This window comes from Eptesicus fuscus, chromosome 1, assembly GCF_027574615.1.
Source record: "Eptesicus fuscus isolate TK198812 chromosome 1, DD_ASM_mEF_20220401, whole genome shotgun sequence".
NCBI classification, from domain to species: domain Eukaryota; kingdom Metazoa; phylum Chordata; class Mammalia; order Chiroptera; family Vespertilionidae; genus Eptesicus; species Eptesicus fuscus.
Window position 1 is genome coordinate 95,423,998 of NC_072473.1, and position 27,933 is coordinate 95,451,930.

Below are 27,933 nucleotides of genomic sequence, written 5' to 3' on the forward strand. Positions count from 1 at the left end.
TCATCTTCATGTTCATTTCTGGAAGGACAACAATACATCCTTCTGATGCTTACCCAGAGACATTTTCTTAGCCCAGGATCACTCCAGTCCTGGACCATCACTTTAGGAGTCTGGAGATGGATCTTTCCTCAGTTATCAAATGGATGAAAACTCCGTGGTTCTGTACACATTAAGTGAGGTATCAGGGGAGTTGCTATTCTGGAATGATTGGCACTGGCAGAGCTAGGCAGGAAACTAAACACTGTGCCAACCTTCATTTTGCCAGATCTAACTAACCTCCATCAGTGCCTTCCTCTTTGGAGAGATACTAGTACAAGCCCAAGTGAATAGTCTCCTGAACTCTGCACATGATCTGTTTCAGTTTCCCTGTCAGAGGGCAAAGCCTTCATTTCACACTGTCAACACAAGCCACATGACTGCTGAAGGATATTTGAACTCTACTGTTTCCCATATTCATTGCCATGAACAAACCTGAACTCCATCCAAGTGTAATTAATCAACTGGGTCATTTTAATGCCCCTCCATATCTTAAGGTTTTTTACAAATGAAGATACAAATTTCCCAAATGAGCATTCATTATACTAAGCAGTCCAAGGCTCAAAAACAAAAAGCATCAATACTAAGCTTTATTCATTTTATTGAAATGTTCAAAGAAATAGAATGTTTATGGGGCTCTTTTATTTAATCCCCCTTGATGTTCACAGGTTGATCTCTATCAAACTTCAGCTTATAATAAAAACTTATCATAGACATGAACACTCTGAATCCAAGAAGGATTATAACCCCCAAAATTAATTCAGATATAAATTCCAAGATAACCTTATCACTGTGACTGAAGTATTTGTGTGTGCATGGGTGTGTATCACTAATTTACTCCCAGTAGACTCTGATATACAAAAAGTTACCTTGACAAAGGGAAGTGAGACTGGAGTTGCAGGCACCTTTTCTGCATGCAGTATCTCAGATTCATTCTTAAGGAACTGAGAACTTAATCTTCCAAAATGTCGTCAAAAAGACTATCTTATGCCCCACCTCCCATCCCAGCTCCTGCAACACAAATGCCCAGCACACCAGAGTTTGTGGGATACAATCCATACAGTCATCTCGCCTACAACAACTACAGGCTGGGAGGGAACCCGGGCACCAACAGCCGGGTCACGGCATCCTCTGGTACTAAGATTCCAAAACCCCCAAAGCCTCCAGATAAGCCGCTGATGACCTACATGAAGTACAGCAGAAAGGTCTGGGACCAAGTAAAGGCTTCCAACCCTGACTTAAAGTTGTGGAAAATTGGCAAGATTATTGGTGGCATGTGGCAAGATCTCACTGATGAAGAAAAGCAAGAATATTTAAATGAATACAAAGCAGAAAAGATAGAGTACAATGAATCTATGAAGGCCTACCATAATTCCGCTGCATACCTTGCTGAAGCCTCTTTAGAGGAAGAAATTCGACAGAGGTAGTCCGCATGGAGAAAGGAGAATCTTACATGAGCATCCAACCTGCTGAAGATCCGGATGATTATGCTGATGGCTTTTCAATGAAACATACAGCCACCACCCTTTTACATAGAAACCACCGCCTCATCAGTGAAATCCTTAGTGAAAGTGTGGTGCCAGATGTTTGGTCAGTTGTCACAATAGCTAGAATGCAGGTCTCAAACTACAGGTCCAATCCTTAATGGTTCATCAGCAAAAAATAGAAGCTGAACTTCTTCAAATAGAGGAGCGAAACCAGGAAAAGAAGAGGAAATTCCTGGAAAGCACAGATTCACTTAACAATGAACTTAAACAGTTGTATGGTTTTAAAATAGAAGTGGATATGGAAAAAAATTGCAGCTGAAATTGCACAGGCAGAGGAACAGGCTCGCAAAAGGCAGGAAGAAAGGGAGGAGGCAGCAGAGCAAGCTTAATGCAGTCAGAGCAGCATTGTTCCTGAGGAAGAACAAGCAGATAATAAGACCAAAGAAAAGAAAGAAGGTGAAAACATTCCAATGGAGACAGAGGAGACACACCTTGAAGAAACAACAGGAAGTCAGCAGAATGGTGAAGAAGGCACATCTACTCCTAAGGACAAGGAGAGTGGACAGGAGGTGGTGGACAGTATGGCTGAGGAAGGGACCAGTGATAGTAACATTGGCTTGGAGAGCAACAGCGCCACAGTGGAAGAGCCACCAATAGATCCCATACCAGAAGATGAGAAAAAGAATAAATGTTGCCTTGTTTTATGTATTCTAATTTCTTTTTTAAATGAAAAAAAAAAGTTTTTGAGTTTTAATGGTATTATGTGGTTTGTGTACTAATATTTTCCTTGTCCATTTGACGCCACCCAAAGCTTTTGGACCATGTAACATCATGAGCCAAATGGCATAGTCACCTTTCTTAAGTGGTTATGATGATGGTTCTCTTCCTTAGATCTTTGTTTCTACCCTTCACTGCTGAAAGCCTCAGAATTTAAATTAATTGAGAAAATGCCCATTTTTGGAGAATTTTCCTTTGATGCTGCAGAATCTACTCTTACAAATGCCTTCCTACAGCTCACTAGGGTGCTTATCAAAGCCATAGCTGTAAATCTTCTCAGTCCCCATCAACAGCTTCCTGGAAGTTCCCTTTCCTGTGTACTTCCACAAAGGTAGTTTCTTGAAAACATAATCATGTATGAGTATATGTTTGTTCACTTGCCCTTTTCATTTGTAATCAATGTCAGATAACCAAGAGCTGTGTTAAAGTGTTGAGTGTAGGAGAAACCAAGATGGCAGCATAAGGTTTACACCTGTACGTGCTGCCTCTCACAACCACACCAAAACTACAACTAAAAGACAAAATGACTATCACCCATAACCACGGGAAAGCTGGCTGAGTAGAAGTTCTACAACTAGAAGGAAAGAAAAAAGTGCATTGAGACCGAGTAGGACATGCAGAGGCATGGAAAAGCAGAGGTACAGAGGCACGCAAATCCGGCTGGCTCCTGGGTGCACTGTTTTTTTAAATCCAGAGGGAGTTACAAGCTCCTGACTGCTCTGAACTCCAGTTCCAGGCGAGACTCTGGGGACCCAGACTCCTACAGGGAGAAACTGACAGTCTGGCATCAGGTCGGAAAGTGAGGGTGGCTTTCCTGCAGAGGTGCTCGCAGGAATCATTGTTTACTGCGCTGGGGCATGGGACACGGGGACATAGAGATACAGAGATACAGCGATGGCTGACTGGCAGCCATCGCTGTTTGCTACACCCTGGTGATTCCCTGAGACCCCTCCCCACTCAATTTACAAACCCACCCAAGTTGTGTGCAGCGGCTTTTGCATATGAATGGCCTGCCCTTTCGCAGCTTAACCTAACAAACTGCAGCTAGGTCAGACAGCTCCAAAACTTCCAAACCCAAAACAAAGAGGAGAAATCTGCAGATATTGTTATAGCTCCTGCTGGGTGGCCTCAGGCAGTAGCTGACTTGCACCTCCTGGAAGATCCAGGAGCCAGTGTACCTAGTGGTCAGTGTGAGACAATACCAGATTTCAACTCCTCACATCCATAAGAGACACACTCAAGAGGCAGACTCAGTGAGCACCAAAGCCCCACTGAAGCAAGTCCTGCCCCATAAGGGTGTCTCCAGCACAGCAGTTCTTCCATTATAGACACAGCAGGTCCTCACAGCCATTTGGCCTGGAGGTCAATTCCTCTCAGTGTACCAACAGCAATCAAGCTTAACTACAACAAGACTGTGTACCCATCCCACAAAGGGGTGCACCAAGAGTGTCCATCTCAGATAACTGGGAAGGCTGAGCCACTGGGCCCTATAGGTCACCTACCACACATAGCCACTTCATCAACACAGGGAAGCAAACAAAATGCGGAGACAAAGAAACATGTCACAAATTATAGAAATGGAGGAAAGCAAACTACTGGATATAGAGTTCAAAACCACAGTTATAAAGTTACTCAAGAATCTTCTAGAAACCTCCGAGAAACTTAGTGAGACCTCTGAGGAACTTAGTGAGACCTTCAAGGATCTTAATGAGAATGCCAAAAAAAAATGGAAAAGGACCAGTCAGAAATTAAGCATACACTGTCTGAAATAAAGAATAATATACATAAATGCAATAGTAGACTAGAGGACCCCAAGAATCAAACCAAAGATTTGAAATACGAAGAAGCAAAAAACACCCAACCAGAAAAACGAAAAGAAAAAAGAATCCAAAAATATGAAGATAGTGTAAGGAGCCTCTGGGACAACTTCAAGCATACCAACATCCAAATTATGGGGGTGCCAGAAGAAGAGAGAGAGCAAAATATTGAAAACCTATTAGAAGAAATAAAGACAGAAAACGTTCCCTACCTAGTGAAGGAAATAGACTTACAAGTCCAGGAAGCACAGAGAACCCCAAACAAGAGGAATCCAAAGAGGACCATACCAAGACACATCATAATTAAAATGCCAAGGGCCAAAGACAAAGAGAGAATCTTAAAAGCAGCAAGAGAAAAACAGTTAGTTACCTACAAGGGAGTACCCATATTACTGTCAGCTGATTTCTCAACAGAAACTATGCAGGCCAGATGGCAGTGGCAAGAAATATTCAAAGTGATGAACAGCAAGAACCTACAACCAAGATTACTCTACCCAGCAAAGCTATCATTTAGAATTGAAGGTCAGATAAAGAGCTTCACAAATAAGAAAAAGCTAAAGGAGTTCATCACCACCAAACCAGGATTATACGAAATGCTGAAGGGTATTCTTTAAGAAGAGGAAGAAGAAGAAAAAGGTATAGTTAAAAATTAGGAACAACAAAGTGACAACAAATACATATCTATAAACAAGTGAATCTAAAAATCAAGTGAATAAAAAATCTGATGAACAGAATAAACTGGTGAATATAATAGAATCAGGGGCATAGAAAGGGAGTGGACTGGCAATTATTGGCGGGAAGGGAGTGTGAGAGATGCGGGAAGAGATTGGACAAAAATCGTACACCTATGGATGAGGACAGTGGGGGTGGTAAGGGCATGGGGTGGGGGGGGAATTGGGTGGAGGGGAGCTGTGGGGGAAAGAAGAGGATCATCTGTAATAATCTGAACAATAAAGATTTACTTTAAAAAATAAATAAATAAAATAAAGTGTTGAGTGTACCTTAACTATGCTTGGATCATATTGAACAAGAAATAGTCTCCTTAAAGTAGTAACCAGCTTATGAAATAGTCATTAAAGCAAACATGGCACATGTAAAATGAAAAAAAAAAGGTACCTTATTTCTCTATAGTTTATCAAAACTTCCCCATGATCATAGTCTCTCCTTTTCTCCCTTTCTTTATGGTGGTATGTAGGTAAAAGCGGCTAGAGGTTATGTTACCTTGTATGTATTTGTTTTCCATGCTGTGTAATAAATTACCACAACCTTAGTGGCTTAAAAAATACACATATTCATTATTTCAGTGTACCTAGATGTCAGGCATCTGGGCACAACTTAACTTGGTCCTCTACTCAGAAAATCACAAGGTGTTAGCCAAGACTGGTTTCTCATCTGGAGACTCAATTGGGGAAGGATCCATTACAAAGATCACTCATGTTGTTGGCAGAATTTATTCCTCTGTGTCAGTAGAATTGATGAAATATTTCTTTTTTGAAGACAGCAACAGAGAATAATACTCTAGATGATTGCCAGCAAGGTGGAATCTTACATAATGCAACATCACAAGGGTAATATCCCTTCATCTTCAGCATAGACTCATGGGAGAGGCACCACATCACATTCTATTATTAGAAACAGGTCACAGGTCCTGCCCACTCTCAGTATTACAGAAGGTTGTGAACACAAGCAGCTGGAAATCATGGGAGACCACATTTTACACTTTCTTCCATATTTATGGTAGCAGTGGCAAAGAAGAAAAGGTCTTTGGATACACATGGTATCCCCTAGATCTTAGCTGGTGTCTGTAGTAGAACACTCTGTTCTGCTCCTTGCACTGGTGACATTTAAGGTATAATAGGTTCCATCTGACCATTTGGGGCAACCAGCTCACAGGCAGCACCAGAGTTCATAGTCTTAATCATTTTTCTTTAGACTTAAGTCTTCATTCACAGAGTCAATTTTTTTCTAATTCTCAGCTATTCCTTACTTCCTCAACAGAGTATATGAATCTTCCAGCTTATTTAGTCCATGGGAATCCTTGAGTACTGCCTTTGGCACATATGTCCAGCTGCCTTCCTTTACAAGTGCTGCAGTATTATTCTTGTAGAATGCTGGACATGGCTCTATGCAGAGCTTCCACACAAGTTCTGAGGCCTCCAAAAGCTATGATAATAGTACCTTATACCTCCACTTCCTGATGTTTCAGGCTCCTTCACACCAACCTGAAAACTTATAAATAACCCCTAACTCTAACCCGCATCTTGAAAGAGATCTGAACTCCTTCCTCTCCCTCCCTCTCCACTTATTTTCCCTATATACCAAAGGAATCGGGTTTCTACTTTTTTCCTCATATCCTGAGTTCTATTTTAAGAATATAGTAAACAGCCATGACCAAGTCAGCTATGCCCAGTTTGTCATATGTTAAATGAGAGCTAAAGGGATTTAAGAAATAATTTTCTCTCTCAACATAGTTGAACTTAAAACAATGACCTTTCGATGGTTTCACATTAGTCAATTTTTAGACTTAAAAATGATCAAGATCCCCTTTGTTTTGGGCAGTTTTTGCCCTCTCTTGTCTTGTGGAAATAAGTGTCATGGTCAGTCTTGAAAGTAGAAGGTTGAAAAAGTAGTGATTTGAGGGAAAAATAAAAATGTAACCACAGAAACACACACACATCCAGGAGGTTACGTAAATGTACTTTAAAGAGTAATTCTTTTGAAATTGTTTTCAAAATAAAATGGTAGAACCCCATTTTGTTGAATTCCAGAATAAAGCTCACCTAAATAATGATTATAGTGACCCTGTAGGGATCGCTTCAGTCCTCATGATGGTTGTGTGAGACCTGGTGCCATTATAGCCCCTGGGCCTGTCTCTTCCAATGTGTATAGCCTCCTCTTGTAGCCCAAAGAGGCTAGAAATATATCTACATTCTGTTTGCCCCATGGCATGAAAGAGTTTTGGAAGCACTGCTCTAGAATGCCATTGCTAGGACAGAACCCTAAAATAGTGAAATATTAAATCTGGTAAAATCTATCTGTTCTTCTACAATTTATTTTGTAAGAATAGACTTTAATCATATATAACCTGCTGCTATATTTGATTTTCAATTCTTAGTAACAGGCTGCACTCTGTCATTTACACATTGTCTTGGTTTTCTTATCAGTTGGTTATTAGTTAAGTAAGAGTGTGTGGAACCTATTTTTTCTCTATACCAAGCCAAGTGGACCGTATGATAACACTACCCAAGATGTTGGCCTCATTACTGGTAGGTTCTTACCATTTGTTCCAATAAGCAGATTTGAGGATCCAAGTTGTCTAGAGTGGGCCAGGAATGGTGCCATTGAGTGTCATGGCTGGCAATACTGGTGTCTTGTTGCCTTCCATGGGAACCTCTTCTCTCCTCTACCTCTTTTTCTGACCCTTTTGCTCTATTTTTCTATCTCCTTCTCCCTGGCTCCCTGACTATTTCCTAGCCTTACTATGGGGCTACTGAGTTCTAGTCTAGCCAAGCAGACCTATGGGAAAGCAATACTGTTATCACATCAGCAGTAATAAATGCTTCTGTAGTGCAAGAACAATGACTCTTTGTTGTCACAATAGAACCTTTTGAGTCTAGTCTTTGACAGAATGCAGTCCACACTGCAAACATTTTCATGTGTGTATTTTTATTCTGGATCCAGGATATTCAGAGAAGGGCAACATTTAAAGGGAAATCCAATTATTTACAATGTATTTACAATCATAAAATAAAAACATTAGTAACTCCTCCCCAACATACATGTGCACACTCATACAATAGGATTTGGGGGGGTAATGTGGTTGTGCTCAGTTTTAAACAGGTTATATCAGAAAGAATACAAATGAATTAGAGCACAGGAAATTTCATAACTTGACTCAGTTCTTTTGCATCAACAGCCTCATTCCTATGTTCATCATAGCATGACATTTAATGCTGTCTGGAAAACTCTTCATAATCCCACACACCCAAAATATAATAAAAACAAGATAGGGCTTTGATGAAAATAAAAAAAAATCCAAATCAAAGAAATCCAGCTGCCCAGATCCCAGGGAGCTCATAATGATAGTCTTTCCTACAGGACGCAGTAGTTGGAAATTCAGAAAAAAATGATAATTTATTTGGTATATACATACCACTGAGGATGAGAAATTATTTCTGCATGGAAACCCAGCAAGTGGCATCTCATTAAATAGGACCTAAACTTAATCTAACTTGGAATAGATAAAAAAGAAAGGATTCATATGAAGCTCTCCAGCCTGGAGGTTTAATCTCTGAGCTTCATAGTATAATGAATGAATTAATTAGGGCAAGTGATTAACAACAAAGAAGATATCACTTATTTTAAAATACAATATTATTGAGCTTAGAGTAACATATTAATTGTTTACAAACAAGGTCAGGCTGTGTATAAGAGAGAGGAAGAGGGAGGGAGAGTGAATGAATGAATCACAAATGGAAGCTGATGCTAAAAAGATAATATGAGTAATTTCCAATCTTTTGGAGTACAGCACTTTATCTTGTGATTTGATGCCCTACTTATCTCCTCTCTCAAAAAATGTTGTGTGGTTATTTAAGAAACACGGCCATTGAAAATTTGTTCTGTTGCATAAAAATAGTAAAAAAACAAACAAACAAAAATATCTGTCACTATATTCCCCAAGTTAATTGGAGATACTCATGGATACCAGGCAATGAAAGCTTTAAATTTATCTGTTAATATTGAGATAAAGAGCCTTGGCATTGGGAAAAACAATTAAAAAGTAAAAATAAAAACAGCAATCCAATGAAGGTTATTTTGGTGACTGTATGAGGCTAATCATCTCAGCAGGAGAAAAAGATCAATTTATACATCAAACTTTAGTTGTTAGCATCCTATATAATAAAGATGCAATATGCAAATGGTCATTACATAATGACCGACCGCATAACAAGAGGATCACGGATCAGCAGCAGGGGGCAGGGCAGCATGCTATGAGGGGAGCAGGGCGGAGGGGGGGTGAGGAGACGGGGCCTGAGGTAGGCAAGAATTCTTTTAAGAAATGGTAAAAGACCAGGGAGAAACCAAGATGGTGGCATAGGTAAACACCTAAACTGCTGCTCGCACAACAATTTCAAAACTACAACTAAAAGACAAAATGGACATCATCCAGAACCACAGGAAGGCTGGCTGAGTGGAAATTCTACAACTAGAAGGAAAGAGAAAAGCACACTGAGGCTCAGAGGAGCTGCAGAAGGCAGAGGTATGGAGGCACACGCGGAGAGGGCTGGCAACTGAGTACGCGGCTGGCTTTCTCGATCGGGAGGGAGACAAAAGCTCCCGACTGCTCTGAACTCCAGTTCCCGGTGAGATTCTGTGAACCCAGACTCATAGGGGGAAAAACTGGACTGTCTGGCAGTGGGCAAAACTTGAAGGCGGTTTTCTCTCATAGGTGCTTGCAGCAATTACAACGGGACACTGAGACCCAGGGTCCTCTTAGGACAGGGCTGACGGGAAGCCATTGATATCTGCTCCGCCCTGAGACTCTGCTCCATCCAAGCTGAGCACAGAGGCTTTTTCAAGTCTTGTCTCATAAGGGTGTCTCCAGCACAGAAGTTCTCCCAGGGTAGACACAGCTGATCCTCATAGCCAATTGGCCTGGAGGTCAATTCCTCCCAGTGATACCAACAATAATCAAGGATTAACTACAACAAGACTGTGCACACAGCACACAAAGGGGTGCACCAAGAGTGTCCACCTCAGGTAACTAGGGAGACTGAGCCACTGGGCCCTATAGGACACCTAGCACACAAAGCCACTCTATCAACTTAGGGAAGCAGCCAAAATGCAGAGACAAAGAAACAGGTCACAAATAAAAGAAATGGAGGAAAGCAAACAACTGGATATAGAGTTCAAAACCACAGTTATAAGGTTTTTCAAGAATTTTCTAGAAAAGGCCGATAAATTTAGCAAGACCCTCGAGGATATGAAAAAGGAACAACTAGAAATTAAGCATACACTGACTGAAATAAAGAATAATATACAGAGATCCAACAGCAGACTCGAGGATCGCAAGAATCAAGTCAAAGATTTGAAATAAAAAGAAGCAAAAAATACCCAACTGGAAAAGAAAAAAGAATCCAAAAATATGAAGATAGTGTAAGGGGCCTCTGGGACAACTTCAAGCATACCAACATCCAAATTATGGGGGTGCCAGAAGAAGAGAGAGAGCAAGATACTGAAAACCTATTTGAAGAAATAAAGACAGAAAACTTCCCCACTTGGTGAAAGAAATAGACTTACAAGTCCAGGAAGCGCAGAGAACCCCAAACAAAAGGAATCCAAAGAGGACCATAGACACATCATACCAAGACACATCATAATTAAAATGCCAAGAGCAAAAGACAAAGAGAGAATATTAAAAGCGGTAAGAGAAAAACAGTTACTTACATACAAGAGAGCACCCATACGATTGTCAGCTGATTTCTCAACAGAAACTATGCAGGCCAGATGGCAGTGGCAAGAAATATTCAAAGTGATGAATAGCAAGAACCTACAACCAAGATTACTCTATCCAGCAAAGCTATCATTCAGAATTGAAGGTCAGATAAAAGAGCTTCAGTCATCCCAAACTGAGATTAACTTCTCAGTGAGCCTCTCTATAGGCTGCTGAGGTAGATTACAAATTGTTCCAGAGAAGTATTCTAACTTTCTAATATCTTCCCAGTGCACCTAATCCTGTGTTCTAACTCAGCTTTGACTCAGTGAGTCCTATTGTTTATTGCAAGATACCAGAAGCAATTTGATGAGCTTCATCCCCCAGGGTAAGTGGGGAAAGCATTGATCTATACTGCTTTACTTCTTATTCTAGGTAATTCGAGTCAACAAATTCTTACCACTTATTTACTCTATACCAAGCTGTTCTAGGCACTACAGAGCCTCTTCTCAAGCTTTATTGTACATACAAATTACCTGCATATCCTTAATTGCAGATTATGATTCAATAGTTCTAGGATGGGGACCTATGATTTTACAACCCTAATGAGTACTCAGGTGACAGTTAATACTCCTTGGCTTTGAACCAAACTTTGATAAGCAAGTCTATAAGGAATAACACACACACACACACACACACACACACACACAAACACACACACACAAAGTATTCCTTGCCTTCAAAGCATGTAAAAATGTACAATATGGTTGGATAGGTTGGAGGAGCCACGAAGACATCCTATCTAATAAAGAGGGAATATGCTAATTGACTGCCCCACCCTCAAAGATGGCAGTGCCCACAACCACAAGATGGCGGTGCCCAGTCACCTCAGCCCCGCCAGGGCAGCAGGCACGCAGCAAGAACAGGCCTGCTCCCAGGTGGTCCCGGCCTTGCAGCACACCTGCCTCCAGAGTCCCCAGTCCCCTTAGCCCCCCAGCCACCCAGGGCCACCCAAGGCTCAGGTAACCAGGACCTGCCGAGGCTTGTGCTGCTGGCAGTGGAAGCAGCAGAGGTGTGATGGGGGTGTTGCCTTGCCCTGATAGCTGGGTCGCCTCCCACCCCTGAGGGCTTCCGGACTGTGAGAGGGGGCAGGTCGAGCTGAGGGACACCCCCCCCAATGCATGAATTTTCATGTACCAGGCCTCTAGTATAAGTATAATATGAGGCAAATTATATAGGGAAGCTTGTGGATAGTAAAAATATTTTTGGGAGATCCAGTTGGGGATGTGAAAATTGTGTGTGTGCAAGAAAATATAATTGAGGGAGGTATATGAGATAAACCTTGAAGGATGGATAGGATTTCAACAGATGAACAAATGAGGATGGCAGCATGAGCCAGGATAATAATATGAGCAAATATATGAAGCCAAGAGAATACTGTTATTTTGTTTGTTTGTTTGTTTGTTTGTTTTTTGTTTTATATATATATTTTATTGATTTTTTACAGAGAGGAAGGGAGAGGGATAGAGAATTAGAAACATCGATGAGAGCGAAACATGTATTAGCTGCCTCCTACTTTGAGGGCAGAGAGAACATAATGAATGTGGAGGTGGTACACAGGAAGCTTCAGTAGTGTTTAAAATGTTTGTTTCTTAAGCTTCAGGGTAGTTATATGGATGTTCATAACAATTTTCTTTATACCCAATATTATACATTTGTGTGTGTTAAATATCTCATAACACAAAAAAAGGTTATGCTGAGAAGGAGGACAGTCAATGGTGCATGTTGGGATGCATTATGATGGGATTGGAGGCCAGGGGAGAAAGATGGGCTCTCATGACAGCCACTGTGAGGAATATAAGTTAGGAAATCAATATCGCTTTCCAAAATAATTCTGAGGAAGCCCAGTGGTCTCTCTTAGGTTCTACACTAACAAAATTAAAGCATTCCTTTCCAACCTAATTATTTCCTGGTGCCAAGCTGGGGGACCTCAGGTCATACCCCCACCCTGGCGCCAGGCCAGGGGACTTCAGGACATGCCCCCCACCTGGTAGGGCTTGTCGGGGGACCTCAGGCCATGCCCCCACCCCAGTTCTGGGCCAGGGGACCTGAGGCCGCACTCCCCGCCCCGGCCCTGGGCTGGGGGACCTGAGACCATGCCCCCTGCTGGGCTAGGTTTGATAGGGGACCTCAGGCCATGCCCGCTGCCTGGCGGGGCTTGACAGGGGACCTCAAGGTGTGCCCCCCGACCCCAGTGCTGGGCTGGGAGACCTCAGGCTGCTCCCCTCACCCCGGGCCAGGGGACCTCAGGCCATGCTCCCTGTGCAGCAGGGCTTGACAGGGGACCTGAGGCTGCACCCCCCTCCTGGCACTGGGCTGGGGGATCTCAGGCTGCGCCCACCCACCCGCCCGGCGGGTCTTGATGGGAGACCTCAGGCCATGACCTCTGCCCAGCAGGGCTTGACAGGGGATCTTGGGCTGCATCCCCCACCCAGCGGGTTTTGATGGGGGACCTCAAGGTGTGCCCCCTGCCCCGGCCTGGGCCCAAGGGACTTCAGCTTGACAAGGGTGGGACCGGCCAAGTCTGATTCTCGCCCAATGGTGGTGGGGCGGCCAGGTCTGGGTCTCGTGTGATTTTGAGGCACACGTGGGTGGGAGAGGACTTGACTCTGGGTCCCATGGTGTGTCCCAGACTCTGACAGGAGGAAGATTTTCATATGCATTTTACTAATTTTCTTTCATCTCTGACACTTCTATTATAGAGAAAGGGCAAATAGCAATATTAAAATATTTCCTCTAATTTAATGTGCACGAATTTCATGCACCGGGCCACTAGTCTTTAATAACAGAGAACCTCATAAGCCAGTGTCATGTGTCTTCAAGTTTTCACATAATTTAGAATAAAGTTTGGGACTGCAGAAAACAAACATCAGGGAAAGACATGAGAAATACTGATGGTTTTTCTAACCAAGGACTAGTTTTGTCCTCGATTTTCTGTATTCCCAGTCCAGAGTCAGAATAAATAAACAGAAAAAGAAAGCCTTAATTGACAATATAATGCCCACAAGCATCAACAGATGTGATGCCTTGTAATGAAGCATGTGGGTCTAATTTTGGCATCACTAACCACTTGGAGGATCTCTTTGCTGAGTTCTTGCAGGCTATATTTCTAAACCTATGTTTGGCTGGCACCTGTACCCTGCTGAAACTGGCATATCACCCCTGTGGATGGGCAAAGTGCCACGCTGACAGATGGCCATGAAAGTCATCATGCCAGAGAACTACTATTGTTTCTAGCAAGTTTTTCACTTAACAGCCATTGGCATCTCACTAAAGAATGACAAAATGGTGGCCTACTTTTATGTGGAAGATCAACAATGACCTATAACTGACATGTTTAAAATTGTCATTTCAAAGTCATTTCACGTACTAAATGAAAACTTATGGGGAAGAAATGGCATTGTAACAATGGCATATATGTCTAAGGTGCTAACAAAAAGAGGGAAAACACATTTCAAGGTTCCACAATAAATTCAACATTCTAGTTTCCTAGAAACAATAATAATACAAATCCAATATAATTGAAACTAATATTTTAAAACATCCTCCCTAGAATGAACTTTCTGCTTGGGCACCTACCTAGGTTAGCCCCATTTATAAAGCACACTTGTTCCATTAACAATATCTATGTGATTTGGGAATATTTTATTTTTTGAGGCAAATTATTTAATTTTAAAACACATATTTACAAAAAATGATTTGAAATGTTAGATGTGAAACCCAACAAATGTTTGAGTAATGTCAAAAATTATGGGATAGATAGCTGAATTTATCTTGAAAAGATTATAAGTATAACTAATGACCCTAACTGGGGAGGGAAAACATGAAGTCAGGAGGGAGTGTGGAAGGTTAGTAGTAGCTAAAGGAAAAGGCTATATTCAGGGTGCAGCAATCATGTATAACATGGAAACTGGAACATATAATGTAGGTCATATATTCACAAATTTATTTCTAAAATCACTTGTAGGAAGAAGTTGGCCTCCTGAAACAATGAGATATAACTTCCTTTCCCCAAATAATGAATTCAGTGACTAATGCCAGTCAAAACTAAAGTTTTAGAGGACTACTTAGGACCATCTGGCCACTCAGTGTATATCCTATATAACAAAAGGCTAATATGCAAATTGTCCCCTCGACCAGGAGTTTGACCAGCAGGCAGGCCGGCCAACTGCCCATGTCCCCTCCCCCTGGCCAGGCTGGCTGGACCCCACCCATGCACTAATTCATGCACTGGGCCTCTAATATATATATATAATGATCTCTGAACGCATAATAATCTGGCCACTAATTGTATATTTGGCAGGCAGTCCTCACTTTATACATTCTATGTGCACAAATTTCAGTTACCACGGTTTAGTTAAAGAAAGACAGTCTACCAACAACACAGTTCAAATTTCAGTTATCACAGTACATGAATTGTGAGTAATTGAATAAAATACAAACTTCACTTTTAGCTCTTCAGCAAAGTGTGTCACTGCATTGCCTCCTTGTGTCCCACATGACACTTTACAAAAATGAGTAATTGAGAGAGGGAATTGGCCAATAAATAGAAAGTGAAGCAAAGAAACAAAATGTGATAATACTGGAAGTAAAAATCAAATCAAATATAAATGGAGTTACAGAAGAAAGTGCTAACTATGGGACTGTTGACGCTGCTGCCATTCAAAAGACCCTAGATGTGCAACCAGAAGAACCCAGTGAAGGTGAGCTAATCAACATGTCATGTCCCAGAGAAAGTAACACTTGCAAAAATATTCACATTAAAAGGATTCTTGCCCTAACCGGTTTGGCTCAGTGGATAGAGTGTCGGCCTGCAGACTAAAGGGTCCCAGGTTCGATTCTGGTCAAGGGCATGTACCTTGGTTGAAGGCACATCCCCAGTAGGGGGTGTTCAGGAGGCAGCAATGTTTTTCTCTCATCGATGTTTCTAACTCTCTATCCCTCTCCCTTCCTTTCTGTAAAAAATCAATAAAATATACTTTAAAAGGACTCTTGAAGATATATCACAATATTGAACGTGGAAAGGATAAAATATTGGAAACTGATCCAAACTTGGAAGAGTATGACAAATAACCAAGGCATAGAAAATATGGTCACTCCATATCGTAAGTTACTCAAAAAGGGAAACACTGTTCAAACTATTATTGATATGTTTTAATAAAGAAATAAAACATTAATTTTCAATGTTTCTAGTGTTTAAAATTATAGTGTACTAAATATTAGTTTTATAATTTTATTTCACTCCCCTATACATTTGTAACTGACAGTAAAATAATTTGTAATGTTTTTGTAGGTCACAGAACAATCATATTTTTCCCATTAATCAGTGAGGCCACTTTGCATGGTTTCAGTGAGAGTGCACTTGGATTCCAGTTTCCCTTTATTTAGGTGTAGAGGACAGGATGTCTATTCTCTCTGAACTGTGGGCACTCATAGCTATCCTAGATATTTGGTGCAGGTGGGTGGAGAGGTATCAAGAGGGAGATACTGCATTTCCTGCTAAAGAGTAGGTGGGAGCTTGAAGAATTAAATGATAGATATAAACTTATTTGCATCCTGAGCTTATAAAACATGTCACATGGGTTTTTGTAGGGTACCTGTTTGGCAATTTCAAGAATTTCAGTGCTAGAATATGAGTGTTGTGTCTAATAAGAGGAAATAAAAGGAGAGAACAAAGGATGGGGAATAGGAGGGCAATTTACTCAGAGATTACAGCATGTGCCAAGGCGTGGAAGGACAAGGAAGCCCTGGTGTGACTTGGGTTTCTAGGATTGGATCTCAGTGTGTGATGTATGGAGAGGAGTGGAGAGGGATATTGGGAATTAGGACCAACTAGGAAGGTTGGGGGCAGAAATGAAAGACCTTGAATGCCTAACAAAGATGTTTCTCCTCTGGGACTTTGAAGGTTTGTAAGCAAACAAGTTATCTGATCAGGAGCAAAAGGAAATTCTCCACAGTATGACAGTTAAAACTACACAAAAGTTTTCCGCAATTCATTGTAAATAATAATAATATATTTTTAAAAAAAAAACAGCCCTAGACAATTTGTTTGGTGGATGGAGTGTCGGCCCATGGACTGAAGAGTCCCATTCAATTCCATTCAAGGGTATGTACTTCGGTTGGGGGCTCAATCCCCAGCCCTGGTTGGGGTGCAAGCAAGAGGCAACCAATCAATGTGACTCTCACTTTGATGTTTCTCTCCCTTTCTCTCTCTCTCTGTTTCCCCTCTTTTCACTCTCTCTAAAAATCAATGGGAAATATGAGGAAATTAACAACAACAAAAATAACAAAACAAAAAAAACACACAAAGTAAATTCAAGAAAATTAAAATTAAGAAAAAAAAAATTAAACATTTTAATAGTCCCAGAAGTCTAATATCTTGGATATAATATTAGATTTATCTGATAATTATTTATAATAGATTCAATGTTTTAAGTATATAAAATTCAATCTTCTTTTTAAAAAGTGTTTAATAAAAGAGCTTTGAGAAAGTAGGCATGATAAGGACAACAGAAAAGCAAGATTGCCTTTAAGTAGATGAGAGTAAAATTGAATGGGTTATTTTTCTCCTTTTAGCTTAGACATGTTTATTTAATTACACATATATCTATTTTAATACTCTTGTGTTTCACTATAGCACATTTCCAATTCAAACTGAGACTTGCCGGGAATGTGCTTTAGCACTCTAAAAACAACAGCATATCAACCCATTCAGGCAAACCCAATACCAGGCTACTGCTTTCATTGTGACCCTGTTATGCCCAGAATTCGGGGTCCCCAAGAAAAACCACCAGGGAACCAGATGAGTCTGATGCAAAAGCAAAGAGTCTGTATTCAAGCTAGCTTGAGCTCAGTCACACACACACACATACACACACACACACACACACACACACACACACACACACACACATCTGCGCAGTGGTGAGGTGGGGAGAGGAGGAGCCTTGGGAGAACAAAGGCTTAAAATGGGAGTCCAAAGCAGTGAGGGTGGGGGAACGTTCGTGGCCCCGTTGATTGGTCAAGGGGCAGGGGCAGGGGTCTGGTTACACCGGGGGTACTGTGCAGCTTGCCTAATTTGGACTGAGTCTACTTCTCTACATTCCTATTGGCAGGTTTATACAACTGTTACATTCTCGCGGTTTTCTAAGAAAAAGGAGTCATATACATAGTTACACAGGATAGAGGGTACAGTACATTTTGTGCTGTCCTGCTCTGCCCTTTCATTCCCCCCTTGTCTTGAAACTTACGAGCCCAATCATGGGACGGTTTGTGTTTCTACCTTGTCTCCCGCTTCTGGCCAAGGCCTCTAGTACCACAGTCCCCAACAGTACTGTCCACAGTGAAGTCCAGTTCTTCTCCTGCAGGTGTTGAGTTTACTCCTGGCCTGCATGGAGCCCAGGCTAGGGATCTCACGGGTGGTTGCCAGGATCCAGGCCGTTTCCTGGTGCAGGAGCTGGGAGTGGTGTAGCCAGGTCTGGACGCCGTCTACTTCAACAGCCGTGGGCGTGCTCAGGATAACAGTGTAGCGTCCCTTTCAGGTTGGGGTGAGTCCTTGGTAAGTGAACTTCTTTACCTATAGCGAGTCCCTGGGCTGGAAGGGATGTACAGGGTCCGCAGTGGGCACTGGCAGAGCATTGCGAACAAGCTTATGGGTGGCTCTCTGGGTATACTGCAGAGCCTGTAAGGACTTGAGTAAGGGAATGGTTATGAATTCCAGCTTTCAGTTTCTCCCTGACCCTGGAAAGGATGAGTGGGGAGGTCTACTATACATGACCTCAAAAAGAAGGGAGGAACCCCTCCCAGTAGAGGGTACACATGGCCCATAAGAGGGCGAAGGGCAGGAGGTTGGTCCAGTTTTCACCGGTTTCTAGGACAAATTTAGTTAAAGTACTTTTTTAGAGTCCTGCTCATGCCTGTCCAGATTCTGTGCCTAAGGCTTGAGCTATACTTTGAGATACCTTGGCTACAAAGGTGGGGCTGTTATCTGATCCTATGGCTACTGGCAGCCCGAATCTAGGTATAATCTCCTGGAGTAATTTCTTGACAACTATAGAGGTAGTTTCTGTCCTAGTGAGGTATGCTTTAACCCAACCGAGAAGGTGTCTATGAGAACTAGCAGATACTTGTACTCTGATGCTGGTGGCTTAATCTCTGTGAAATCCACCTCCCAATGCTCTCCTGGGGAATTTCCCTGGGGCCCAAATTCCCAGGGGGACCCTCTTACCTTGCTTAGTATTTACCTGTGCACAGACAGTACTTCTAGTGACTATGCTTCTAATTACCTTATCTACGCCTATGTGGGTAGCCTGGTGTAACTGGGCAACTAACATCTGACCTAGAGCCGCTGGGACCAACAGTCTGTCATCTGGTAGGGTCCACCAACTACCTGGTCCTTTGATGGCTTGCTTCTGTTTTGCTAATTCCTCTTCTTGTTTTGATGTAGGAGGGAGTCCGTTGTAGGTCGGAGTCCCGCAGGGTTACTAAAACTTATAAAGGCCCCACTGGTTTTTGGGTGGCTTCTTTGGCAGTTTTTGTTCTGTGGCTCTATTTCCTCTGGCTTCAATTGTCTCCCCTTTTCTGATGTCCTTTGCAGTGCATTATTACAACTGCCCTTGGGAGCCAGAGGACCTCTAATAAGGCTAATATCTTTTAATGTCTTTTCTGGCTGAAGTTGGTAACCCTCTTTCCTTGGGGGATGGTACTGTGTTCCCATCAAAGGGCCTGGATTAAGGTCAAAAGTTTAGCTTTTTATACTGATTTCCCCCTGTTCAGAGACTGTGCCCAAATGGTGCGGTCCAGGGTGACTACCGCTGCCCCTACATATCGGATGCTATCCTAAACATAATTGCTCCCATCTATGAACAGTACCTCATCTGGTGATGATAGTGGGGCATCTGTCAGGTCTGGGTGAGTTGTTTGTACTGCGTCTGTTACCTCTGTGCAGTCATGAATGGGTTCCTCTGGATCATCATCTGGAAGCAGGCTGGCAGGGTTTATGGCCAGTGTCTTATGGAACCGGATGCGGGGCTGGTCCAGGAGAAGAGCTTGGCACAGGGTGATCCTGGTGTTTGACATCTATCTCTCCGGAGCACTTCGAAGGAGGGCCTCCACACCATGGGGTGTTGTCAGGGATAGTTCCTGGCCCAGAGTCTGCTTATCTGCCTCCTTTACCAGCAGTGCTGTGGCAACCACTGCCCGGAGGCATGCTGGCCACCCTGCTGTCACGTGGTCTAGTCTCTTAGACAGATAGGCTACAGGTCTCTTCCAGGGACCTAGAGTCTGACTGAGAACCCCTTTGGCAATACTCCTTACCTCATTCACGTGGAGGTGGAAGGGCTTCATGACATCTGGCAAGGCTAGGGCAGGTGCTGAGATGAGAGCCTTCTTTAGCTCTTCAAAGGCCCGTTGTTCCACTTCGGTCCAGTTCAGCGGCTGCATTCCCTCAGTTCTTCAGTATAGAGGTTTAGCAATCTCCGCGAACCCCAGTCTACAGTCCTCTTTGATGTCTAAGGAAAACAGGCAGTTTGTCCAGTGGCTCCCTGGACTGATGTCTTTTTAGAGGTTACGTGTCCTATCGGCTCTGTCAAGACTGAATAGGCTGCCCCAGTGTCCACCAGGAAACTAACAGGTTTGCCCCCCCACTTGTAAGGTTACCCTGGGAAAGGAACCCCGGTGCTGTCAGTCTTTTTCCTCTAAGTTAAAGACCCTTGGAGTCTGAGTCTCCCCTTTCTGCTTCTCTAGCTAACCTGCCAGGACATTCTCTCTTCCAGTGCCCCTGCTTCCTATAATAGGCATACTAATTCCTTCCTATTTGCTGATGGCCTTTTATTTCTTTCTCTGTTCCTCTTTCTCATCACATGTACAACCTTTATAAAAATCTTTATAATTTCAAATTAACTTTTAAACCTTTTATTATTTTAAAATATTTAGAAAAAGGCAGAGGGAGGAGGGAGCAGGTCCTGTACCCTGTTCCCAGGCCTCCAGCTGCTTGAAATTCAGAATGCTACATTCTTCCTATAGAGATAAGGATCTCAGATTCTGATAAGCCTGAAAAGGGGAATTTCTAGCTGTGCCTTCTTTAAGCCCCCTTAACAGAACACGGTGAAAAGTGTCCAAGGAGTTGCTGGGGGTTCTTGGGTCTCATTGGGGCACAGGGGGTCACAAGGGAATTTCTCTCCTCGCCACGCCTCCAGCCACTCAAAACAACCCATGAAGGGGATGGACACCGGGTGGGAGGAGGCAGGGAGTGCCTCGTGGGTCCCAGGTGGCGAAGGAGGGCTCCCACCGAGGCGTTTTCATCTGGCAGTCCACTCTCTGTTCCTGTTACAGAGATTCAGAACAAACAATGCAGGAGAGATTGGAGAGATTCACTTTAATCACCGCGGTGGGCTTAGAGAAAATGAATTCAAATTCTAAGCCCCGTTACAGTAGAACTTCCATTTTTTATTAAGGAGCCAGCCCTATGTGCACTTAGTGGTTATCTCGAAGCTGGCCTTGAAAACAACACAGTTCTATCCAATTAAAAAATGCACCTGGCATGGCATAGAGATTATGGGTATATTTAGTGTCTGACCTACAAGGTCAGGCAACTAAGTTTATCTTCAAAGAATTCCAAACAGTAGTTTTACAAAATAGGAGTTTTCCTCTCATTCCCACTGGGAAAAGCGCTTGCCTCCTGCCAATGAAGGTGGCATGGGGGAACCAGTGACCCCTACACTGCAATCAGACTCCTTGACCTTTCTGAAAAGCCACTCTGCTTGAGTGTGTTTCTATTAAAAATTACTGATCTTAAAACTATAACTTAAGAGATGACATACACATACAAGGACCAAATGGCCCACCAAATATTTTTCTTTTCTTCTAAAGATTTTTCAATGTACTATAACTATTAATCACATCAAACTTAAATGGCCAATTGAGACAAATACTTCTGAGACCGTTTCTCCACTACTGATTAAGACTGGGTGGCGGCAGGTGTCAGAAATAAAATTCATTTAGTTTTCTGAGCTTGCCGGGCAGACTTGGTGACTTTGCCAGCTCCGGCTTCCTTCTTGTAAATAGTTAACTTTAAAATTTGGTCCCTGCTTTAAACCTCTTGGGAAATGAGTCTGCCTAGTTACCAGTTTTAAATCACTAGGGCAGCTAAAAGTTCTGATAAGACACCTACACCAGCAGAGCGGTGTAGCCAGTAAAAATAAACAAAAAATTATCTCTCCCAGCTTCATAATTAACTGCTGACAGTCCCCTCCCCTCCCCCACCCCGTCCTGTCCCTCAGTCCAGTTGCTTGTCTCCCTTTCTGTAGGGAGATCTCTTGCAAACCAAAAGCCTGAATGGCCTCCTGAAAAAAAAAAAAATCTTTAATCCAGTTACAGATGCTATCAGAGTCAGGATGAGAGAGGAAGGGAAAGACCAGGTTATGTCCTCTATGAGGATCCTAATAACTGAAAACAGTAAGTTAAACAAACGGTTAACGGGGTCTATAAAGAGTTAATAACTTTAGCCTTAGTTCCACGTTGGACTATGATGTCACAGGCAGGGACAGGGCCTGTAAATCTCTCTGCCCTGTTGAGCTGTTAGCCCCGTTCCGGGAGTCTCCGAGCACCAAAAGAGATAAGAAAGCTACAAATAAAAGTTCTTTGAAATATTACAAATGTATACCTTTAAATTAACCTTAGGACTTTACAAATTCAATTTAATACAGTAAATTCACAAATCAGAGCAAACTGAAACCCTTACTTATACAAACACACAAACAGGGAGAGGAATTTTTATTAGCTATGTGGGCTGATTCCCTCTCTGACGGAGAACAAAAGACTCTGAGATAAAGTTGTCTCAGCAGCTGCTAAAGACTTTTGCATTCCGTCACAGCAGGTCCACCCTATCTTTAAATAAATTAAACAGCAGAAAGAGATAACAAATACTCTCACATTTATATTTATATACCAAATAGTCTGAGTTTTTGACTCCTACTAGATATTTACCAGAGTTTAAACAGTCACCTGATTCCTGACTCCTGATTAATTTGCCTGAGGAAGCTCTATGGCTTCCGGGAGTGGGGGGGTGATCAAGCTCCCCCTTTCACTTACTTGAAGTGGGCTGAGTCTGTCCTATAATGTCCATCCAGTAAGTCCACAGAATAAAACAAAGAAACACAAACACAGACAACAAAAGGGGCCCCAAAGAACAGTCTTCCAACTCCATGGAAGCAAAACCGAAAGCTAGATGACGGCCTCTCGCTGACTGGCGGGAGCGACCCACCTCGTCCCAGAAGCTCGAGGGGAATACACGTCCCTCGTGAGGGGAATACACATCCCTCCTGAAGGAGGATTGAGATGTCTCCCGATTCCTCCCGCCCGTGGTCCTCCAGCGCGTCCGCCTAAACCACTTCGGGCACTACAGATTTCAGAATTGAGCTCACACAGAACAGAACACACAACAACACAGACACCTACCGCGGTCAGTCAGATTCTCCGGATCGGGGCCCCTCGTGGGTCTTGGGGATCCCAGACGAGCCCCCAAATGTTATGCCCAGAATTCGGGGTCCCCAAGAAAAACCACCAGGGAACCAGATGAGTCCGATGCAAAAGCAAAGAGTCTGTATTCAAGCTAGCTTGAGCTCAGTCCCCCCCACACACACACCTGCGCAACAGCGAGGTGGGGAGAGGAGGAACCTTGGGAGAACAAAGGCTTAAAAAGGGGGTCCAAAGCAGTGGGCAGGGGGAACGTTCGTGGCCCCATTGATTAGTCAGGGGGCAGGGTCAGGGGTATGGTTACATGGGGGGTACTGTGCAGCTTGCCTAATTTGGACTGAGTCTACTTCTCTACATTCCTATTGGCAGGTTTATGCAACTGTTACATTCTCGCGGTTTTCTAAGAAAAAGGAGTCATATACATAGTTACACAGGATGGAGGGTACAGTACATTTTGTGCTGTCCTGCTCTGCCCTTTCAACCCAAAGATTCCAATACCACAAACTGCTAGGAAATGGAACAATCCAAGTTAAGACCTTGAAGGAAAACAAAACAATGAATGACAACTCACGTTTCCAAAGAGCCACTCAGTGGCAAGGAGACAGGAACACTTGTCCTTGAATACAGTTCCCTTACAAGATATGGCACAGGAATGGTCTTAACAGCCCTTGTGGTAGGAAATACTAGTATTCTTGTATGTAATTGGACTATCTTCCTATCTGTAAACGCGATGTTGTAACATTTTGAATACCACGTGTAGCCTTTTATTAACAGTAAGCAACCTTTGAAAATAATTGCCCTCTCCCAATAAGGAATCCGTTATAAGTCAATCAGGTATTGTTGCTATTTCCCATTCCTAAATCACAGAATAATTGTCTTTTATATACTGTACACATCATGGGAGCTGGGTTCTGAGTGAGTGACTTTCCTACACTGAGTCTTGTTAACACTGTCTTATGAGGCACTAAGTCCAGAAAGGCATTATATACACTTGAAAACACATTATTCACCATATGTAAAAACCTTAAACCACCTGGACCTAAAATAATTGCTATCTTGAGGAATCATCAACTATTAATCTAACTATAGACAAAAGATGCTAGTGGGCAAATCATATTTCTCCAGTATTCTTTCCTAATCAGGGATCCTAAAGAAAAGCTTTTTAAAAATTATACTCAGTTGCCTGGGCAGGTTGGCTCAGTGGTTGAATGTCAACCTATGAACCAGGAGGTCACGTTTTGATTCCTGGTCAGGGCATATGCCTGGTTTGCAGTTACAGGCTAGAGCCCCAGTGTGGAGCATGCAGGAGTCAGCCAATCAATGACTCCCTCTCATCATTGATGCCTCTATCTCTCTCCCTTCCTCTCGAAATCAATAACAATTACCCTCAGGTAACAAAAAACATTAGAGTGAATGTTTGATAAGGAGAGTACTGAATAGTTTAAGGTGCTTCTTTCCATGGTCCATTCTGAAAACATAATATTAGGAAACAAACATTAACTCAGGTTTCTCATTCTCTATTTCAAATTAACATGATGATCTTCCATTAAGCTAGAAAGCAGCAATGTAAATCAAACAAAAATAGAATCTTTCCCCAAATAATAAGTAATGAAACATGATAGAGCAGGAAAGTACCAAATTAGCTACAAATTTTCCATCTCATTGTTTTCTGTAAAATAAAATTTTATAACGAACATGTTCCATACAAGCTGTGCTAGTAGGTCTCGCTTCCAAAGACACTCACAGAGCAGTAATAAAAACCAAGCATGAACTCTAGGACATCTGCTATGGCATTGTTATCATTTGATCACAAATCTATACTCCCTTGTCTGTAGCATCTCCAATCTGGCACACGAGGACTGACAGATGCTCTGGTTTTACCTCAGCTTCAACTTACATGGCTTCTCATTATACTAGCTATAGCTCGGCAAACTATTCCTCTGTTCTGAAATGCAGACAAAATGCCATCTGTCTCTGCACGGTTATCAAAACGAATACTGCAGTCTGAAGAAACTCAGTTCCAAATGGAATAATGAGGAGGAGTTGCACCCTGTCCACCCATATCCTATTAAAAATCATATATATGTGTGTGTGTGTGTGTGTGTGTGTGTGTGTGTGTGTGTGTGTGTATTCATATATATACACATATGTGTACATGTACACTTTATATTACATATAATATTCAATGTTTCCAATTATTCTATTATATGAACATTTTAACCAAAAGGCACTTCTCACCTTCCCCAGTTCTATTTGTAATCTATGCATTTTACATCATCTGACACTAATTACTAGCTAGAAGGCGAGTGAGCTGTGCTCCCCAAGCAAAAGATTCCAAGGTCATTCAGCAACCGAAAGCAGGTGGGACCCTTACTGTAAAAATCAGGCTAGATGCAGAGACAATGGAGAGAAGGAAAGGGGTAAAGCCTTTACAGAAATGAAAGGACAAGTGAATTAACTATGGTCCATACTCCTGCAAGTCAGCAGGTGGACAGAAGAGGAGGAGGAAGAGGAGGAAAAGGAGAAGGATGATGACATAGGAGACTAGAAGGGCAAGGGATAGAGGCTGACACAACAGAGAACCTGAAAATGGAGTTGATGGTTTTGTTAGCCCTGACAGTAGAAGTGTGACTAGGAAGGTTGCCGGAAATTGAACATTGTCACTAATAGAGAAATGTGAAAAGGGAATCCAGAAGGCTGGTCAACCTTAATTGCTCTGAATGGTCGGAGCTATTCACTCATTGTTTAGTTGAGACATTGGTAGTTAAAGCAACCTCCACCTGTTAATCATATGTAAATTCTTGCTGATTGTCTATTATTGGAATTTCCTGCCAAAAGGATATGGGTGTTTCCCATAGCCTCAATAAAAGGGATAGCAAGGCCAGAGTAGTGGTAGTCCTCCCCCTAGAGGTGGACTCCCGCCTGGCCCCCCATTTACCCAAATTAACTCTTTTCCAGTCTATTTTCATTTTGATTTCCGCCTTCTCCAGAAACCGGACCTGAACAGGAACCCTGAAACATGCAGGACATGAAAGGGGCTCCTACTGAAGGTATCAGAGGTAACTGCCAAGAAGACTCCTCTGCAACAAAATGTGGAACTTCAACTTTCTGTGCGACAGCATGTTTAACTTTGATTGCTATAAGTCCATAGATTTGAAGCACAAAAATGGAAGAAAACTTTCAACCTGGAGAAGAATTTTATACTTCAAGAAATTTAAGGAGCTCTTTAAAACCAGTATTTTCTTCAGCAGAGTGCTGGAGATTGAGATCAATCGTATCAAGCATCTTGAGTTTTGGAGACTCTGACTTAGGGGATATTCAGTCCTTTACTGCCAAACCTCTTGACATTTAAAGTTGCCTGCTCAGGGCCAACAGTATGTTCCCACTAACCATAAATTGATAGGTACCCAATTCCTCCCAGAGTCCATATGAGGGCTTTTTTATTTTCAAACTTAGTTTTCATCTGAAACTGGAATCCCAGATATCTGTCTAAAAAAATTGATGAGGATTATAAATCAGAACAAGTGCTATTTTTTACTCCAAAATCAATTGGTTTAGATCTGTTTACATAACTTTTAATTCTATATTTTTATATGAAATGAGTTTTATATGAAAGCTATCAGTCCAATTTCCACATGGGTCAGTTAACTTCACTCTGTCACATGTCACAACCACATGCTGTCCCCCTACCCCATTGAACCATCTGGCAAATGGTGCTGTTGGCCACAATGGGAGCTAAGGAGAAAATGTGGCCAGATCAGTACAAATGCATCCTCATGGCTGTGGGGGAATGCTTAGAAGTCAGAAAGGCTTTATCAAATAGCACAGGACAGTCCATTTCCATTTTGCTGCCTTTTCTCCCATACTAAATTTCATTTATAAGCATTGTTACTGTCCAAATTGTCTGGAATTCCTATAGGTAATTGTGACTAACCTGTAATGATAAACTTCATTAATTGATAGATTAATTTTTATTAATTTTTATTTTTTTCATCACCATTTATCCCCCCAGCATTGATTTATAATAATGCTAGTTTATATGATTTTGATCAAGACAATAGAAACCCTTTCAAGAGAAAGGTTTGTCGCAATGCAGAGGAACATCTCAAGGAAAAGAAAGCACCATTTCAGGGCCAGAAGTTCAGCTCTGTGTTGAAGGTGCCCCTGATCAAAAGTTGCCACTCAGACTGGAAGCACACTCAGATCAGCCAGGCCATCCATGAAAGTCCTCAGCTGCACCTTATAAGCGTCATCTACTGGATCCTGACACTTGTCTCTCCCCCACTCCTCTGAACTCTACTTCCCTCCTGGACTTTGGATTTCTGACTCTCCTGTAGCTCTTGGTGGCACCCAACTTTCATTTTTATCAGCCCCCTTGAAGGAAGCATCTTTGATACTCAACGTGCCTCTGGTCAGACCATTGCACCTATTCTGTTAGGCACAAAAGCAGGATAAAGCTAGAAGAGGTTTGGGTAGAGATTCAAAAGATCTGAGCTGTAGTTGCACCTCAACTAACAAGAGCATTACAAGAAGCAAATCTACTAACCTCTCCACACACATGCTTTCTCCTTTTTCAGATGCAGATAATTACACTGATCCTATAGGAATAAAACAGTGCCTGGCACAGACCAGGCACTCAATCAATATTAATATTTAAAATGTTAGAAAGTTAGAGTGTCATCCAAGGATAAGGTAATATTAAAGCATCATCACCATAGCAAATGATTTTTAAATATATCTTATACTTCTCAATAGTTGCATCAAATCTCAGCTTATAGAAACTGTCAATTGATAACCTTGAACATAAATATGGGTGCAATAAAATTAGCTAATATTTACTGAGTGTATA

The 27,933-nt window shown here is 42.2% G+C and overlaps 1 pseudogene; it reads left to right on the forward strand.

Moving 5' to 3' along the window:
* Positions 1-1,013: 1,013 nt before the first annotated feature.
* Positions 1,014-19,493, forward strand: LOC103302023 (SWI/SNF-related matrix-associated actin-dependent regulator of chromatin subfamily E member 1-like; annotated as a pseudogene).
* Positions 19,494-27,933: the final 8,440 nt, after the last annotated feature.